Source organism: Bos indicus, chromosome 9 (assembly GCF_029378745.1).
Source record: "Bos indicus isolate NIAB-ARS_2022 breed Sahiwal x Tharparkar chromosome 9, NIAB-ARS_B.indTharparkar_mat_pri_1.0, whole genome shotgun sequence".
In the NCBI taxonomy this organism is placed as follows: Eukaryota; Metazoa; Chordata; class Mammalia; order Artiodactyla; family Bovidae; genus Bos; species Bos indicus.
In genome coordinates this window covers 100562428-100576503 of record NC_091768.1, presented here as the reverse complement: position 1 = coordinate 100576503, position 14076 = coordinate 100562428, and positions in this window count along the sequence as shown.

Below are 14076 nucleotides of genomic sequence, written 5' to 3'. Positions count from 1 at the left end.
TGGTTATCTCTAGGCTCGAGAATAGCTAACTTCAGGCGAAGTGGGGTGTCATTATGGCAACACAGTATTTTAAGAGAAACCTCCCTTTAAATTTGTATAGAGAAGGAAAAAATATTGCTAGTTTGTTTCCTCCTGCCGCTTAAAAGAGATAAAAATGTCTGACACTTGCAGGCTATTTCTTCCATTTGGAGACCCCTGGCCTTCCTGCCTGTTACCCTCTCAGCTCTTTGCATCAGGTGCCCAAAGTATTGGAGTTTCAGCTTCAACATCAGTCCTTCCAATGAACACTCAGGACTGATCTCCTTTAGAATGGACTGGTTGGATCTCCTTGCAGTCCAAGGGACTCTCAAGAGTCTTCTCCAACACCACGTTTCAAAAGCATCAATTCTCTGGCTCTCAGCTTTCTTTATAGTCCAACTCTCACATCCATACATGACTACTGGAAAAACCATAGCCTTGACTAGTCGGACCTTTGTTGACAAAGTGATGTCTCTGCTTTTTAATATGCTGTCTAGGTTGGTCATAACTTTCTATCTAAGGAGTAAGCATCTTTTAGTTTCATGGCTGCAGTCACCATCTGTAATGATTTTAGAGCCCCCAAAATTGAAACCTATTAATATCTGACATTATTGAAGACAGATGGACTTACAGTTGCTTCTATACTCAATCCATTGTAATATGCAGTTTTAGTTGAAGTTTAAACTTTCTTCTTATATAGATATGCAACTCAAAAAGAAAGAGGTATTTTAGTAAGATTTCTCAATAACAATGGACATTCTTCTTTGATATTTTACCAAAATTCAACAAATGGCAGTTTCTCAAAGTTTAGTTGCAATTTTAATAGATTCTCAAACTATATCAATACACTTTCAGTTTATTGTTCTATATTATACTGGCCTGTCTTCCACTTTCAATGGCTCTTTCACCAATTGTTTTTTGGCTTAATTGAGTTATGCAGATCTTTCAAATATTGATGCACCTTATCCTGTGATTTTTAAAAAAATGACATTTGGTAACATCACCACAAATTTATCAGAAAACTAAAAAACAAACGCTTGGAAGTTCTTAAGCTCACGTTGCTGATACTTGGTTTCCAAAAATCTAAATTTCAGTTGAAGGCACAAAGACTATTTTATGTTTTAAAATATATCAACACAATATTGTAAAGCAAATAGACTCCAATTAAAAATAAATAAATTAAAAGTAAATATATAGGGTATAAAATATATTTTAAAATTTCCTTATTTTTTCCTGATAAGGACATCCAAACATTTTTGTCTTTATATATTTCCAATAATCAATAGTGAAAATCACTCTATCATGTCTGACTCTGCAACCCCAGACTGTAGCCTCCCAGGCTCCTCTGTCCAAGGAATTCTCCAGGCAAGAATACTGGGGTGAGTTGCCCTTCCCTTCTCCAGAGGATATTCCCAACACAGAGATCGAATCCAGGTCTCCCACATTGCAGGCAGGTTCTTTACCCCCTGAGCCACCTGGGAAGCCGCAGTAGTCAATACAGTATTTTTCACCCCCATCATCTTGTGCATCAGCAGCAGTGAAGCCAGGACTTGTTAGACTCTTCTTTCCAGACAGGGAGGGTATCTCGGTCCATGCGCGGTGGACAGCTGGCAGGGTGCACCTGACCTGCCTCCCTTTCCATCATGCCTTTCCTTATTTCTGTCCCCCACCCTGTGCTGTGGTCTCTCACCTGGAGCCCCTAGCTCTAGTGAAGGTATTTTCCACGCCGATAGTTGTCCAAATTGATGTGTTGGTAGGGGGGTGTGCACTAGGATCTCCTATCTTGCCATCTTGCTAAAGTCATCCTCAAATTTTATTGTCAGCAATAACTGCTGTCAGTTATTTTCCTGAAAGCAAAAGCTTTGAAGCTAATTTCAAGAAACCGTTAATCAATCAAATATCATATATTGCCTATATGTGAAATCTAAAAAAAAAAAATGATAGAAATGAATTTACTTATAAAACAGAAACACTCTCAGAGTTAGGTAATGAATTTATGGTTACCAAGGGGTAGGAGGTGGAAATAGATGGGGAGTTTAGGATAGACATGCACACACTGCCATATTTAAAATAGATAGCCAGTAAGGACCTACCAAATAATACGGGGAACTTACCTCAATATTCTGTAATAACCTAAATGAGAAAAGAGTTTGAAAAAAAACGGATACTTGTATGGGTATAATTAAATCAGTTTGCTGTATGTATGTAGCACATCACTGTTAATCAACTATATGTGGCGCTCAGTCCCTCAGCTGTTGTGGACTCTTTGTGACCCCATGGACTCTAGTCTGCCAGGCTCCTCTGTCCGCCGGATTTCCCAAGCAAGAATATTGGAGTGGGGTGCCATCCCAGTTGGATCTTCCCAACTGAGGGATTGACCCTGCATCTCCTGCATTGGCAGATGAATTCTTTAACACTGAGTCACTAGGAATGCCCATCTAATGAGCTGTCTGTTCAGTTCAGATCAGTCACTCAGTCGTATCCTACTCTTGGCGACCCCGTGGACTGCAGCATGCCAGGCCTCCCTGTCCATCACGAACTCCTGGAGTTTACTCAGACTCAAGTCCATTGAGTCGGTGACGCCGTCCAACCATGTCACCCTCTGTCATCATTGGTATAGCTAATGAGCTATACTTTAGTATACAATTTTTTAAAAAATTAATGCAAAAAAAGAAATTGAGAGTCTAATACCCATGTCTGAATATCCATAATTGGTCTGTGAGTCATTATTTTAAGTAAAATGGTATTTTATGAAAAAGAAGCTAGTTGAGTTTTCAGCTCAAACTATTTCTATATTTCTCCTTGAGACAGAAATCTGAAATGATTTATGCATACTTCCATTTCATTAGGGCTCCCCTCAAGGCTCAGTGGTAAAGAACCCACCTACCAATGCAGGAGATGCAGAAAACAAGGGTTTGATCCCTTGTTCTGGAAGATCCCCTGTTGGAGGAAATGGCAAGCCACTCCATTTTCTTGCCTGGAAAATTCCAAGAACAGAGGAGCCTGGTGGGCAGCCTTCCATGGGGTTGCAAGGAGTTGGGTGTGACCGAGCATACATACACATCAGTCATTTAATTAAACTATATTAAAAGATGTGAACTCAAGGATTCCAATTTTAAGAACGTCATACATTTTTACCTTTTTATCGAGAGTAATATTTAGATTTTACTTACTCCCTCACTGTGGGTGTTTAACTGTGGAGAATCTACTGACTTGTTCAGTCCAGTATGGTGCCACTGTCTTGATTCCAAGGGGCCAGCAGATTAACCTACAGTTGCTTTTGCAGCATCATAGCATTATTATAAAAGTAGATTTAACTCATGTTCCCCTGTGCATGGCTCCTCAAATTCCACAGGATCTGTAAAGGAAGGTAATGAAATATCACTCCCCAGACTATGTGGTGGGGAAAGGCACATTATCTGGGTCAGATGGACACACGCTCAGACGTGTGCCACTCTTTGTGACACCGTGGACTGCAGCACGCCAGGCCTCCCTATCCATCACCAACTCCTGGAGCTTGCCAAACTCATGTCCATTGAGTCAGTGATGCCATCCAACCATCTCATCCTCTGTCGTCCCCTTCTCCTCCTGCCTTCAGTCTTTCTCAGCATCAGGGTCTTTTCCAATGAGTCAGCTCTTCGCATCAGGTGGCCAAATTATTGGAGTTTCAGCTTCAGCATCAGTCCTTCCAATGAATATTCAGGACTGATTTCCTTTAGGAAATCATTCTCTCAGTGCAGCTCATCTAATCACAGGGGCCCTGAAATTCACAGAGCTTTCTCTGGCAGAAGAGGAGAGTGGAGGTTAGAGAGCTTAGAAATAAAGAAGTCTTTGACCCACTGTTGCTGGCTTGAGGATGGAGGGGGTCATGTGCCCAAGAACACAGATAGCAACTAGAAGCTGAGAATGATGCCAGCAAGGGAATGAGACTTTAGTCCTAAAGCTGGTTGAAACTCAATTCTACCAACGACATAAACAGTCCCGAAGAGGATTTCCACCAGGACCTCCAGGAAGAGACGTCACTCTGCAGACACCTTACTTGTGATGGCCATGTGAGACCCAAAGAGAATTCAGCCATGTGTCTGGACTTCTGACCCAGGGAAATTGTGAGACAATAAAGGTGTACTGTTTTAAGCCTATAAATTAGTGGTAATTTGTTCCACATGGATATAACATTCAGAAATAGAAATGAATGCACCATGAAAATTCTCAGGGACTCTGGTGGGCCCACAGGGTATACTTTGAGAATTACCTGGTGCTCTATGAATGCCTAGAGGGATGAGGTGGAAGGAAGAGGGAGGCTCAAGAGGAAAGGAATATATATAATTAGGATTCACATTTTTGTACTGCAGAAACCAACACAGTAAGGCAATTATCCTCCAATAAAAAATTTTAAAAAAGGAATAATTTTGTAGACATCAACTGGAACCTACGCTGTTTATACATCTTATATATTCATACATCATATTTTTACTCCACACACACTTCTTACAAGCTAAATTTGGGCTTTCTTGGATCCACTGAATGAAATCTTAGCATTCTGAGATCACAAACCTGTCATCCACAGTCAGACCAGGCCTGTGGGTGTGTTACCTTGTGGCCTACATGCGTTAGACCACACAGTCCTTTCAATTAGGGGCAATATTTAAACATCAATAAACATAGAAATCCAGATTTGTTGCCTCTTTGCAAATCCGCAGTGGGTGGTACAGTGAGCCCCTGTGGCTCCGTGTCAGCATCCAGATGAAGCTGGTTTGAAGTTGTGCCTTTACTTCAGGAATGTTCTCTCCCACTAATCCCAGGCCCCTCCTGTCCTGGGGTGTTCTTAACTCCCCCGTCAAAGTCACCTTCTGGGTGCCCGAGCCAGCAGCTCAGCATCAGCAGTGTGAGACAGATTGAGCCAAGTTCCAGCAGCTTCCTCTCGGGCTTCTCTCCCCTTTTCTCATTCCTTCTGTATCTCCGGGGCAAGGCTGGTTGGCTCTAGACCAGGCTCCAGCCGGCTGGACAGCTGCTTCACTTAACGAGGGCTGATTTGCCTGGAGAGGAAAGGAGAGAAAGCAAGAGGAGCGACCCAGATGGGACAGGAGGAAGCTCACCTCTGCTGTGGGTTCTCCTGGCAGCTTCATGCCGATAATGAAGCAGGGATCGTTTGGGGAATGATGCCTGTAAGATTCACAATGGAGATGCTATAGTATACTTCACTCCTTGGAACAGAACCCACTTTCAAGGTATAAAACCATTGTAAGATGCGTGGCCATCTCCAGGCATCAGGAATGACCATCGAGGGCAGGGCTATCAGCAGCCGCTGAACTCAGTGACCGTCTCGTTTACAGGGAGCCTGGAGCTGTCAGCTTTCACCAGGCACATTTCCTTGTGGTCAGTTAAGATTCTGATGCTATTTCCAAGGAGAAATTCATAAACTCATCTTCAGCTAAGGCTGGCAAACCAGACCTTTTTTTTTTTTCTTTAAAACGTGTCTTATTTCAAACAGAAAGGCACACAAATAATAATTATAGTGTTGCTGTTGTTCAGTTACTAAATCATGTCGGACTCTTTGTGACCCCTGGACTGCAGCACTCCAGGCTTCCCTGTCCATCGCCAGCTCCTCAAGTTTGCTCACACTCATGTCCATTGAGTCGGTGATGCCACCCAACCATCTCATCCTGTCGTCCCCTTCTCCTCCTGCCCTCAATCTTTCCCAGCATCAGGGTCTTTTCCAATGAGTCAGTTCTTCGCATCATGTGGCCAAAGTATTGGAGTTTCAGCTTTAGCATCAGTCCTTCCATTGAATATTCAGGACTGATTTCCTTCAAGATGGACTGGTTTGATCTTCTTGCAGTCCAAGGGACTCTCAAGAGCCTTCTCCAACACCATAGTTCAAAAGCATCAATTCTATGTCACTCAGCTTTCTTTATAGTCTGACTCTCACATCCATATATGACTACTGGAAAAACCATAGCTTTGACTAGACGGACCTTTGTTGGCAAGGTAATGTCTCTGCTTTTTAATATGCTTTCTAGGTTGGTCATAGCTTTTCTTCCAAGGAGCAAGTGTCTTTTCATTTCATTGCTGCGGTCACCATCTGCATTGTTTCCCTAAGTATTTACCATGAAATGATGGGACCAGATGTCCTGATCTTCATTTTTGAATTTTGAGTTTTAAGCCAGTTTTTTTGCTGTCTTTCACCCTCATCAAGAGGTTCAATTATCCATACACTGACACACCCACAAACTGTGATCAACTTCATTGCAATTTTGGCCAGCTTTGAAAATTTTCTTTCTGAAATGTGCTCTTTTGATTTGAGTTCATGGTTATAATTGTATTCATTATGTTGCAGAAACAGGATCTCCAGTGGATCAAAACACAATTGTTTTTTTTTTACTCCTTACTGAGACTGCAAGCCCATTGTGTGGGAAATGTTTTTCTCCTACTCATGAATGAGATTTAGGCCGGGGAGGGGTGGGGGTTGGGGGGTGGGAATCACTTTCAGTTCACCTTTTGAGCGATAGAAAGTTTTTCCAGTCTTTTTTATTCTTCTATAAATGATCTCGGTTCCATAACTTTCCATACTTAAGATATCTAATTTTAGTAAGAAATACAAAAACATCTCCAGTTCAATAGAAATTAATCTGTTGGTGTGGGTTTTCCTGAATGCACTAACTGTGCTGGTAAGGAAGGGAAGGTATGACCTGCCTCCCCACCCAATTCACTTCTCTTTTCTGATTCTTGGTGAATGGGCAGGAGAAAATGTACTTTCACTGGTACTGTCCTGAGAAAACCAGGAACTTGGTTATCATTCCAGGGTGCCTCTGTGTACGTATGGCACATGATCAACTACTGAATTTCTTTTCCCACCTTCCTCCCCAGGTGATGATGCGCTCACCCTCAAGGTCCTTCACCCAGACATCTCTGACTTGCATCTCTGGCTGTTTTCTTCCCCATCATCGGGGATTGTGCTTCCATGCCCAGCATCTCACCTGGGCAAGGCCTAAGGTTCATGGAAGGGAAGTTCTCTCTGACTCAGTTCTCACCTTGTGAATGGGAAGAGAGAATGGGGCTAATAAACGTGTTGCCCCATTATGGTCAGGGGCATCCTACGCACTCATGCAGGCCTGTCCTTGGAGCACATGGGCCCCTACCCTCTGCTCTTTCACACACCTCAGATAGGGTCAGACACCAGTGGACACAGCTGCCTTTCCACGTCTTCCTCGTCATACTTCTTTGCAGAATATACTGCTTGCTGAGGAGGCTGGAGAGGAAAAAGAACATGTAATTTCACAGGAGCTAAAGAAAATGATCAGGGATAAGGCCCACATGACAGTCAGTAGATGCCTGCTTCTGAGTTGATCTGATCTATAAATCAGCACCGCTCATGTAAGATTTAAACTGCAGTGCCACCTGACTACACTATTCAGTCAACATCTCTTAGTTCACAATAATATACCATGAATGATATTTTCTGCAATGCTGTGCAAAAATCCATATATTAAGTATGTTTTCAAAAGAAAGTCAATTCAAAAGATAATACAAGAAACACAATAAAAACCGAAATGATAAAAGGAAGACTTCATAAAAATACTATTTGAAATTTCTTGGCATAAACTGATGGAGATGCTAGAAATTGAAAAAGTAAGTTTGATTATCATGAGGAAATCAACAGTATAAAAGGCGAATTACAAACTGGGAAGAATGTAACATGACAGGAAGATGATTAATGCTTTTATTATTTGAAAACACCCAAGAAAAAGACAGTATCCCCATTAAAACTGGCAAAAGATATAAACAAGTAATTCATAAATTGCTGTACTGAAGTCTAAACTTGTTAATTGTCTAATAAATGCAAATATAAACAGGCTGGGAAGCCATTTTCCATCTTTCAAACTGGTAGCAATAAGTGGTAATACAAAGTGTTGGCACAAGTTCAAGATATGTCAGGAAAAACTAATAGAAGAGAAAAAAAAGGTGCTACATCTGAATTGGACAAAGTATATGAAAACACTTAAATTATGCATACCCTTTGATCCATCAACCTCTTGTCTAGAAATTTAAATCAAGGCAATAACAAAAGATTTGTGCCAAGATTAGCTACAGGAATGAGAGGGATTGCTTCTAATAGTGACAACTTTGAAAACAAAATTAAATGTAAATACCAGTTCAGTAGTTGGGTAAATTTATACTTCCTTATAACAGTGTATCCTTCATCCAATAAACCACATGTATAAAGTTGAATAAAAATACCTTCTTTCATAATTTATATTCATTCAATATCTGCTTTGTGTCAAGGCTTTCCTAAGCACTGAACAGTCAAGCAAAGTCTTTCATCTCAGAGTTTACCTTCTAGTGAGTTCAAGATAATTTCAGGTCATAAATGCTTTGATAAAAGTAAAGTAGGTTAATGGGATAGAGTAAGAGAGATTAGGAAACAGTATATACAAGCCTGATGTATCACAAACTGGAATCCAGATTGCCAGAAAAAATATCAACAACCTCAGATATGCAGACGATACCACTCTAATGGCAGAAAGCAAAGAGGAACTGAAGAGCCTCTTGATGAGGGTGAAAGGAGAGAGCGGGAATCTGGCTTAAAGCACAACATTCAAAAAAATTAAGACCATGGAATCTCGTCCTATCACTTCATGGAAAATAAGGGGAAAATTTGGAAGTAGCGATAGATTTTATTGTCTTGGGTTCCTAAATCACTGTGGATGGTGACTATAGCCGTGAAATTAAAAGGCACTTGCTCCTTGGAAGAAACGCTGTGACAAACCTAAAAGCAGAGACATCGCTTTGCCGACAAAGGTCTGTCCAGTCACGGCTGTGGTTCCCCAGGGGTCACGCTCGGACGTGAGAGCTGAGCCGTGAAGGGGGCTGAGCACCCACTGTAGTGCAGCCGCTGCATCGTGTCCTTTCCTGCAATAAACCCGAGTCACAGACTGTCATCCGAGGTCCCCTGAATCTTCTCCAATAGACAAAGTCGAACACTACCTAACTGAAGCCATCAGTGTTTTGTCTATCTCATTAGAAGATACATATGATTATTTAAAGCAAAAATTGTAACACTTTTTTTTGTTGTTGTTCAGTTTACAATGTGTATAGGTATATAGGAAATGTGACCGTAAGTGCTAAGGCTGGGAGTGTTACATAAAAATGCACTGGACAGAAGTTTCCATTTGACCTTCAGTATCTGAACAACAGTTCTAAGTCTATTGTGGTAAAGATGTGTATTGTAATCCCTAGAAAATCTACTAAACATAATTCACAGAGAAGGCAATGGCACCCCACTCCAGTACTCTTGTCTGGAAAATCCATGGATGGAGGAGCCTGGTGGGCTGCAGTCCATGGGGTCGCGAAGAGTTGGGCACGACTGAGCAACTTCACTTTCACTGTCATGCATTAGAGAAGGAAATGGCAACCCACTCCAGCGTTCTTGCCTGGAGAATTCCAGGGACGGGGGAGACTGATGGGCTGCCGTCTATGGGGTCACACAGAGTCGGACACGACTGAAGCGACTTAACAGCAGCAGCAGCAAACATAATTCAAAGAAATATAGCTAAGAAGTCAATAGAAGCAATAAAATTAAATCATAGAAAAACTTATTTGACAAAAAAGAATGAAGGGAAGGAGGGAAAATAATGAAGCAAAAGAGGAAAATAGTAACAATCTGTAAAATGTAAATACAGGCATATCAATAGCAATATTAAGTACAAATAGACTGAGCGATCTAGTCAAGACAGAGATTATCAGGTTGGGTTTTCTTTTTAAAGTCTATTCTATTCTGCAAGAGAAACAAAACACACAAGCACAAATAGTTTCAAAACATAATGTTAGAAAAATGTACCTAGAAAACAAGAAATGTGAGAAAGGAGGAGACCACATAATAATAAAGGACAAAGTAAACTTGAAGACAGGGATATCGCTAGGAGAAAAGAAAGAGAGAGGGCACGAAATGATAAATAATCACCAATAGGCACGTGTATAACTATTACAGCAAAACCTGACAGAATTTAAGGGAGAAGTGGACAAATCCACAGGTGTAGCTGGAGATAATTAATGCACTATTCCTTGTAACTTACTGGATAGTTAAAGAGAAACAGTTCAGAATACAGTAGATGTGAGGGCCACCTTATCCATTTCTATTAGGGCTCAGTCAACAACAGCACAACCCATTATTTTGTGTGACCCTGTGAGACCTTATCGCTATACATGAATGTTACCGCCATTTCTCTTGACCTGACCTGCATTTTCTGCTTCATTGTCTTGTTTTTTTTTTTGGCTAGTGTCTTTTTTGGGGCAGTTTTCTGTGAGCAATATACTCTAAATTTTTCTGTGTCCTAAAGTTAGTTTTATTCTTCCCATTCTTGCCAGCTTTATATGTGATCTTGTGCTTGTCTTTCTCTTTGCTTCCAGTGTTGCAAAGTAAAAGTCTGATTTTTTTTCTTATCTTGCAGGAAACTAGACTTTCAGTCAAAAACTTTAAGACTTTCCCTGTAGCCTCAACATTAAGGATCTTTCCCCTCCTTGGTCTGAGCTGTAGCTCCCGCTTTCAATTTTCCCTGTGGTTTGGTGCTCCGTTTCACCCTGCAGTTTCAGCCCATCCTTCCTGCAACACCTTCCCTTCTCATCATCATTTGTCTAAGTAATTGTTATAGACAGTCAATTAATTTTTACTGAGACCACTTTGTCTATAGTCTCCCTCTGAAGCTCCTATTCTGAACATTTTATGCATCCTGCTGCCAAGTCGATTCAGTCGTGTCTGACTCTGCGTGACCACATGGACTGCAGCCCACCAGGCTTCTCCGTCCATGGGATTCTCCAGGCAAGAACACTGGAGTGGGTTGCCATTTCCTCCTCCAGTGCATGAAAGTGGAAAGTGAAAGTGAAGTCGCTCAGTCATGTCCGACTCTTAGCGACCCCATGGACTGCAGCCCACCAGGCTCCTCCATCCATGGGATTTTCCAGGCAAGAACACTGGAGTGGGTTGCCATTTCCTCCTCCAATGCACGAAAGTGGAAAGTGAAAGTGAAGTCGCTCAGTCATGTCCGACTCTTAGCGACCCCATGGACTGCAGCCCACCAGGCTCCTCTGTCCATGGGATTCTCCAGGCAAGAGTACTGGAGTGGGGTGTCATTGCCTTCTCCCTTTATTCATCCTAATCTACCATCAACTGTTCTTATATTTCCCTCAAGATGTCTGTTTTCTTCTAGTTTTTCCCCACACTTTGAAAGTAAATAATGAAAATATTGAAATGAAATTTAATATGTAGTTTTACTTACATAATTGATGAAATGTACTGAAATAATAAATGAAATCAGCTAGTGCTTCCTACAAGTAATGCTATAAGCTTTGCCAATTAATTATACAATTCTGTTGAACTAAAGAAAAGCATGTATTTTCTGCATAAGATATTGAAATGGCCTCAATTTACCTATTATAATAAGTATTCTAATCAAGTTCCTCATCCAGAATATAGAAAAATGTAATTCGTTAAAAGGAAATTACAGTCTCTTTATTCAAATGTTTGTTTATAGTCACTGGTTATGAAGTCTTTCTATGGAAACACCTTGAATAAAGATACATAGACACACACATGGAGCCTACATTGTTGCCTCTTTTCCTGTAGAGAAATTTCTAGGAAATGCCGGGTTGACATGAATGTTGAAAGAATTATAGCAGGTGTAATACATGGCCATTTAAATGAATGGTATTGATCTCCACTTATTGTAAGCTGAAAAGCCCAAGAATCATTGACATTCTCACTATTGGCTTTTTCTCTCAAAATCTGTTCTAGAAGATAGCAATTTGTTATGACAACCTGCTCTATTCATCAGGACTGGGAATAATCAGGCGTTTGTCAATAAGCATTCTGAGGAGTGTGCTCAGCGCAGGCGGTGCACTGTGGCTGAGAAACAGTCTGTGGAGCCAACTGCCGGTGCAGCACGTACAACACGGCATTTACACCTTTTGTAGAGAAAGCACAAAATGCAAGAAGAAACTGTGTTTTCTTACTGGATGGATGTATATCCATTTTTTCCCCATACATTAAACACTAGATTATGCTTTAGGAAGCATGAAATGTACATGGCCATAAAGTGCATGCACATAAATTCAAACACGTGTTCAGTCATGTCTGACTTTTTGTGACCCTGTGGATTATAGCCAGCGAGTCTGCTGTGCCCATGGAATTTTCTAGGCAGCATTACTGGAGCAGGTTGCCATTTCCTATTGGATTGGGAAGATCCTCTGGAGGAGGGCATGGCAACCCACTTCAGCATTCTTGCCTGGAGAATCCCATGGACAGAGGAGCCTGGCAGGCTACAGTCCATAGGGTCACAAAGAGTCAGATACGACTGAAGCTATTTAGCACAGACACACGCTCCAAGGGATATTTCTGACCCAGGGATTGAACGTGTGTCTCTTGCATCTCCTGAATTGGCAGGCAGATTCTTTACCACTGCACCCCCTGGGAAGCCCCATAAGTTCAAGCAATTTTACCTGAATTACAACAAGTTGCTGACTTTTGTCCAAATACAAGTTAGATGAGTCCATAGAGTCTAAACTGAAGTAAACAAGCTCAGTGGATTAATCACAGAAAGAGGGGTGTCTCTCCCAGGGAATTTGTTCTAGGTCTGTGTCAATCTCTAAGACAGTTAGTTGGCCGCATGTGACAACTTGATACTCTAGGCTGCTTCAGTTAGGACCTACTGACAAGCTTCCCCAAGGCAGCAAGTGCTTCTCCATCACTGCCCCATAGGATGAACCACCTAGAGAGGAAACAGTGGCTAGTAGTTAGTAGAAATATCCAGCTGGGGGGAATGCAGGACACTTCTCACCTGCCAGGGCAAGTCAGGTTCCTTTAAGCATCTCATCTCCCAGCTGACAAGGGGACTCCATGCCAGTGAACAGCAGTTGCCTACTTCTTTGTTTCTCTTCAGAATTGTCCCATCTCTCAAGTGTACCAACAACCATACCCCATGGCCTTAAACACCATAACAAATAATAATTACTTTCAATCTGGTTTTATTAAGAACTTGACACTGCACTAACCACTCTGGGTATGTTATCCTCCTTAGCCCTTAAGTAAATCTATGAGCTGGTGTACTGCCCTGAGAAGATTCCTGTTACATAGAGGGAAACTTTCACATTACAGAATGCAGCACTCAGGACTGAAACCCACTTTTTTTTTTCTGATCTGGAAGCTTCTTTCCATGCTACTGTCCCGCTAAGTACTGAGAAAGCTTCCGGTTGAATGCATTGCACTTCATAGCAAATAATTTTCTGTGAAACCAAGACCTGAAATGTACCAAAAGTCATACCAAAATGCAATTTTTCCATGCTCAAATAGTTAGGAGAGGCTGCCTATCTTTAAATGTATAATTTCCTTATAGATGTAATACGAACAACACATTAAAATGTTGAGGCTGCATGAAACCAACCTTTTCAAATTTAATCTACACTTTTTTACACATTTAAATCTGGATCACTTTTTTTTTTTTTAGATCAGAGGCCAGTGAAGTTTTTCCTTAGAGGACCCAGAAAATGAATGTTTTAGGTTTTGCTGGGGAAAAACATTGAGACTATGGTGTAGATGCTTAGTTAACATTTAGAATATAGCCATTTGAAATGTTAAAAGGCATGTTTCACTCTTGACTCTTAAAAAAAAGAGGTGACTGGCCAAACTGGGCCCGCAGGCTGCAGTTGTCCAGCCTTTGGTGTGGAGACTGTCCATTGACAGTGTCGGGGTTTGGGGGACATGCACAGTGTCGTGGTTCACTCACTAAGTTATGTCCAGCTCTTGGCAACCGCATGGAATGTAGCATGCCAGGCTTTCCTGTCCTTCACCATCTCCCACACTTTGTTCAAACTCATGTCCGTTGAATCAATTATACCATCCAACCGTCTTATCCTCTGCTGCCCCTTGCTTTTCCTGCCTTCAATCTTTCCCAGCATCAGAGTCTAATCTAATGAGTCAGCTCTTCCCATCAGGTGGCCAAAGTATAGGAGCTTCAGCTCCAGCATCAGTCCTTCCAGTGAATACGCAGGTTGATTTCCTTTAGGACT